The sequence below is a fragment of the Tasmannia lanceolata genome, unplaced genomic scaffold (genome assembly GCF_043159265.1).
Source record: "Tasmannia lanceolata isolate RefF3 unplaced genomic scaffold, GAP_Taslan_0.1 ptg000007l, whole genome shotgun sequence".
Lineage (NCBI taxonomy): Eukaryota > Viridiplantae > Streptophyta > Magnoliopsida > Canellales > Winteraceae > Tasmannia > Tasmannia lanceolata.
This window is the reverse complement of record NW_027518684.1, coordinates 17,337,722-17,343,193: the sequence shown is the minus strand read 5'-3', so window position 1 is coordinate 17,343,193 and position 5,472 is coordinate 17,337,722. Positions and strand designations below refer to the sequence as shown.

Sequence of the window (5,472 nt, the reverse complement as noted above, 5' to 3'; positions counted from 1 at the left end):
TGTATCTATAGGCTTTGTAAAGAAAGCCCTAATCGCAATTTATCTCCAAGATAAAAATGCCCCTCACTTTTCTTTTTCTTTTTTGGGGGGTTCGGGGGTGGGGGGATTTGCAATAGGTGTATTTTGGGTATGTCACAAAGATTATAGCAATGGAATAATTCCGTCGCTGAAGAAGTGATTTTTTATTTTATTTTAAACTTAAAAAAATAGTCTTTTATTTTTTTTAAACTTAAAAAAATAGTCGGCGATGGTAATAACTGACGCTATATCTATAACTGGCGATGGTTATATATTCGACGCCATATCCGTCGCTAAAATCCTTTAGCGATGAAAATATTGTCGACGTGAAAAATATTTAGAGACGGTTATATAACAATTGGTGACGGATGTGAGCTGTCGCCAAAGGGCTTATTTCTTGTAGCACTTGAACTTCTATCAAAATGAAAGTGTATCCAATGAAAGCATATCCATCCATATTCAGACAAATCAATAAGGAAAGTTCAAAGCAAAGAGAGAGGTGACTATCAACTATCAAGTAAACGAGGTGCGAATATAATCTCCAATGGTAAAATTGATGCTGACATTGCCCATTGGATGCATGTCACCAAAGTAATGTAAAAGAATATTAAATGCACGCACTTTGGTGATATGCATCCAATGGGGGCCTCATTTCATCTGTGTTTTTGGAAGGGAGTTTAGCATTCCTCAAATTATAAACCAGAGAAGTGGTGGGGGACTTTTCAAAGACGGCAGATATTGTGGGTCCTCAATTTCTGTTGTGAGCCCACTTTTATTTTTGCCTCCAATATTTTTCCTTTGTTTATTGCATCCAAACTAAAGCTGCAAGAGGTCGGGTTGGGTCGGGTTTTTCAAAACCCTAGCCCAACCCTGGATCCCATTTTCTTGGCCCTGGCCTGCATTGACCCTAAGTCAGGGCTGAAAAACCTCAACCCATGGTCCGCCCTACAGGGCTCAGCACTGGCCTTGGCCCGCCCTGATTGGCCCTGATTGGGCAGGGCCGGCCCGGCCCGGCCCTGATTGACCCTAGTGTAACTACCTGTTAAGAGTGCCAAAAATAAAGCAAGCACTTATCATATAGAACAAAATGATCAATAAACAGAGAAAGGGAACAAAATAAGACAATATGAATTCAACAGCATGACGGGCCACAGAGACAATTAATAATAATAATCTAAAGAAACATCAATCCAAGATCATAGAAAACATTAGCAAAAGAAACATGCATAGATGGTTTAATTCTATAATAGAAAACTTAGGATCGGGCCCGGTCAGGGTACCCGAGGCATTAACCCAGAACCCGACCCGAGCTGAGTCAGGGTCTAAAAAAATAAACCCTGACCCGCCCTCAGGGTTGGAAAATCCGGTCCTGACCCTGTTCGGGCTCAAGGCGGGTCAGGGCCGACAAGGCCAAACTTGCACCCCTAATCCAAACATAGGGGTGTAACAATCAAAATACAGTAGTTGGGAGGGAGTAGAGGCTCTTCCAATCTCTTACTAGGCACTAATAGGGGAGTGTTTCCTGGTCTTTCACCCATGTACTGCTTTAAACGACTAGTGTTGTGAATAATGCAATACCAACAAAGAGATAAGATTTGGTGAATCGGCACTAGCAACCCACTACATGGTGGGTTACACATATTATGCATTTAATATTGCACATCCCACACTCATAGCTATAAATCACAGTAAGGGAGTTTTGCTGTAGTCATCCTTCTTCACCTTCTGATAGTGTGTTTGTAAGAAAATGGCTTCAAAGACTATTTTTGTTTTGGCTATTTTCTCGGTTGCTTTTTTGCTCATCTCCTCAGAGGTGGCAAGTGGAGAAGTTGCTGAGGAAACTACGGGATTAAAAAAGGGTAGGTTTATACATCTTGCCCTCTCTTTCCCTCTTGAATTTTTAGACTCTTTGTCATTGATTTAATTAATTTCAAGTCCATCCCAAAAAAAAATTCTACTTGGTATAATTTTATTCTCTTTTCAAAATCATAAATAGTTTCTTCTTTAGAGAGACACGTGAAGTAATTGGAAGTTATAGTTGTTTATATTTTAGAAATTTCATGGATCCATCGGCTTCATAGCGTTTCTCACAAAAGTTTGCTATTATTTGTAGCGTGGTTTCAGAAAGTTTATTAAATTTGTCTACTAAACTACATGGAGAGGTAATTTATATTTCCAAAACACAATTTGAATATTAGTGGGGTGGAATTTCAACCATTTTATAGTTTTTCTTAGAAATTCGAATTTTTAGGATCATTGGATGTGCGTTATTGTACCGGTGCATTCTTGCAGAAACAGATGGAGTAGATGTTAGAGTGATTCCACCTGCACGTCCACCTCCACTTCCACCTCCACCTCGGAGTATTTGCCGTCGCCCTCGTTGCATTTGCTGCTAGGAAGTCCGACCAAGGACTATCATGGTGTCTTGCCTCACAACTAGTTTGAACGTCTAATAATAATGTAATGGGTTTTCTTCATGTGAATAGTGCTCTCTCTCTCTCTCTCTCTCTCTCTCTCTCTCTCTCTCTGCAAGTGGTGATGAATAGAAATAGATATATGTGTTATAAAAATAATAAAGATGACTTTCTCTTAACCAAATTGTGGAAAAGCCAAGTTGCAAGGGGTCATGGTTGAAACAGACTCGTCATTGGTCACGGATTGTGTACGTACATATGTATTTTAGAAAGAAAAAAAAGGTTAATGCTTTAACACAAACATTTTTTACACCTGACGTTCATGTTTCTTGTCTTTTAGTATTTAAAGAGCTGTAAAAGGGTTTTATGGTTCCCAAAAAGCACTTACATGACAGTTAAATACTTAAAAACAAGAAACATGAGCTTCTTGTATCAAAACATAGTTGTGCTGAAATCATTTCCCAAAATAAGCATGTAATTGATTCAATAGATGAAAGGAGGATGGATGCATGTGTTAGAATTTCTAATTCAAACGAAACTAGTGAAAAGAGCACACCCCAAGTCGAACTCACCTCTTTTCAAATTGTGAGAAAGCTTCTTTTCTTATTCTTATCTTTTTAGTTTTTTCTTATCCCTTAATGTAATTGTCACACCCCAAACCGGAATCTGAGCCGGCGTGCAACGCACTCCCGTGACTCAAACGCGCGGGCCCGCCAGGCTAAACAGTCAGGGTCACCTTTAACTATTGTATGCAGAGCTACTAATATCATCATAACATCCATGAGTCGCAAATAAAATCTCATTTTTTTTTAAGATACTAACATCATGTATCATTTTGATTATCAACATACTTCCATCTTTATTTTCCCATGACGGGGGGAGGGGGAGAGAGAATGCTCCTCCATGCCTACCGCCCACCGTGTCCAGAAGTTGTTGAGCAGATGCCCAGATCAGCCGCTGCAATAGCCTCTTGGAGTAGCAGCCACTGCAGTGGTTGATTTGAGCGGAAGTGCGACGAGCAGTCTGTAAATCATGTCCCTTTTAATTTTTATTATTTTGAGTGTAATACTCTAACTCAAGTCAACTAAGCACTGAGATGGGGATAAGGAGTCAGGATTGAAACCCTCTACCATTTGAGATGAGAGCTTGCTTGCTTGACTTGAAAAAAGCTTTAGTTCCATAATTGCCTCTATCTTGCTATTAGGCATGGTTTTAAATTTCGGTTTCGGCTAAAATTTTGGACTTATCCGAAACCGAAATTTTTGCCAAAATCCCGAAAATTTGAGCAAAATTCCATACAACTAACGAAATGCCGTTTTTTGGGACAAAATTTTGGTAATTTCTTTTGAAATACTTCAATGGAATAAAAAATATTATTTTATTACGAATTTCGAACGAAATTTGATAAATTTTGAGAATTTCGGTGTCGGTCCTCAACGAAATCTGAAATTTCGGTATGAAATTTCGGATTTCTGTAGGAGTAGCTTTCCTTCAGATCTATATATTTCCTTTGGTGCTTTCCCGGGTGGCTAGCTTGCCTTTTCAGTCCATTATTCTACTATATTTTTCGGTTGAAGAACTGTTTTGTTTGGTAGACCGACCTTGTCATTCCAATAGAGGGCTAAACCATCCAATTCATATTCGTTTCGGGAGGAACACAAATCGTGCACTCCGCAACAGTGTCTCTATTGGCATCCTCAGGACCAAAGAGGTTGACCCTGGGATCATTATACCTTCGTTTTTCCTCAACTTTGGTTGTGCAATGATAATATGTGCATTAGATTTTCTATGAACCAACATCAAGTTTGAACTCTTGTCCAATACCCAATCATACGACTTATTTTGTTCCTGTATTGAGAATCCAAATAAAGACCTTTCTTTAATTTAGTTGTTCGAGAAAAAGTTGGATCCTTCATGATTGATTGTCCCGAACAATCTGTTAAAGATGTAGATTTAAAGAAGTGTTAAGTAATTCATTTATTCGTCTTTTTTAGAAATGTGTTCATTCATACGATTGAATTCCCAAACTAGTTGCGGTCGGCCCTTGAATAGATCCATGTCATTAAGTGCAACCGAATTCAATTTCTCACCCGATTTTTAAAATGATGTGTATCTATTCAAGAGCCCTTCTTCAGCCCTTACATAAAGAGGGCCCTTGCATCTATCATTCCTCATTCCTCAGCCCTAAAACAATGGAATAAGATAAGAAGATAAAATAATATTAGCCGATGAGATTTTAACAAAATAGGAGATTTTAAAAGGTCATGTAACTAACATACTTATGGAGAGAAGACGGATAAAAATATTTGGTAGATGTTAGATCACCCATCCTTGCTAAACCACCTCTGGTTAGTAACGCAGGGACGTATATGCGATTCAAGGGGCAAAGAAATATGAGCAGCAGATGGCTCAATTGAAGAGCAACATATGGCTCTTTGGAGCTGCAGATGGCTCTTTTGGGAGATATTTCCCTCGGCAACAAAGGCAACAACTTTAAGAGGCATCCAAATTTTATTCATAAAAGCTTGAAGAAACGTTACAAGTTGCCTATATTTATAGGTTTGTATGGACGTTCCTACATCTACTCTAAGTAGGAAACGAAAAAAAAGAAAAGAATCCTATGAATTCTCTACAATTCATTTACCCATAAAATTTGTAAAAATCCTCTAACTAAATCTATATAAAAGTGAAACTATTAACTAAATCGTTTTCTTGGACGTCACATCTAAAGAAAATTGTTAAAATTACTTAAAGCAATTCTTAAATAAAATCAAACTAAAATAGGACTCTCTTGAAGAGTAGTAATCAACGTGGACCGTTGATTTGAGCGCTGCATAATATCTTATGATTAGAGGGATTCTAACGGTCCGATCAAGTTTCTAATGATCATGACCGTTGATCTCTTGATGTTGCGAGATGCACCTGCATCAGTTAGTCATTATACCATTACCAGTTCTGTTGTTCAATCATTTCTCTGGATAACTCAAATTTATATCATTTTTCTGGAAGAATTCAAAGAATTTTTTTGGTTTTAAATAGT

General features: G+C 38.0%; 1 long non-coding RNA gene across 1 annotated transcript; it reads left to right on the top strand.

The window, feature by feature from the left end:
- Positions 1-1,693: 1,693 nt before the first annotated feature.
- Positions 1,694-2,616, top strand: LOC143881090 (uncharacterized). The gene is made up of 2 exons (XR_013251852.1): positions 1,694-1,877; positions 2,311-2,616. It is a non-coding gene; the product is annotated as an uncharacterized LOC143881090 (long non-coding RNA).
- The last annotated feature ends 2,856 nt before the right edge of the window (positions 2,617-5,472 follow it).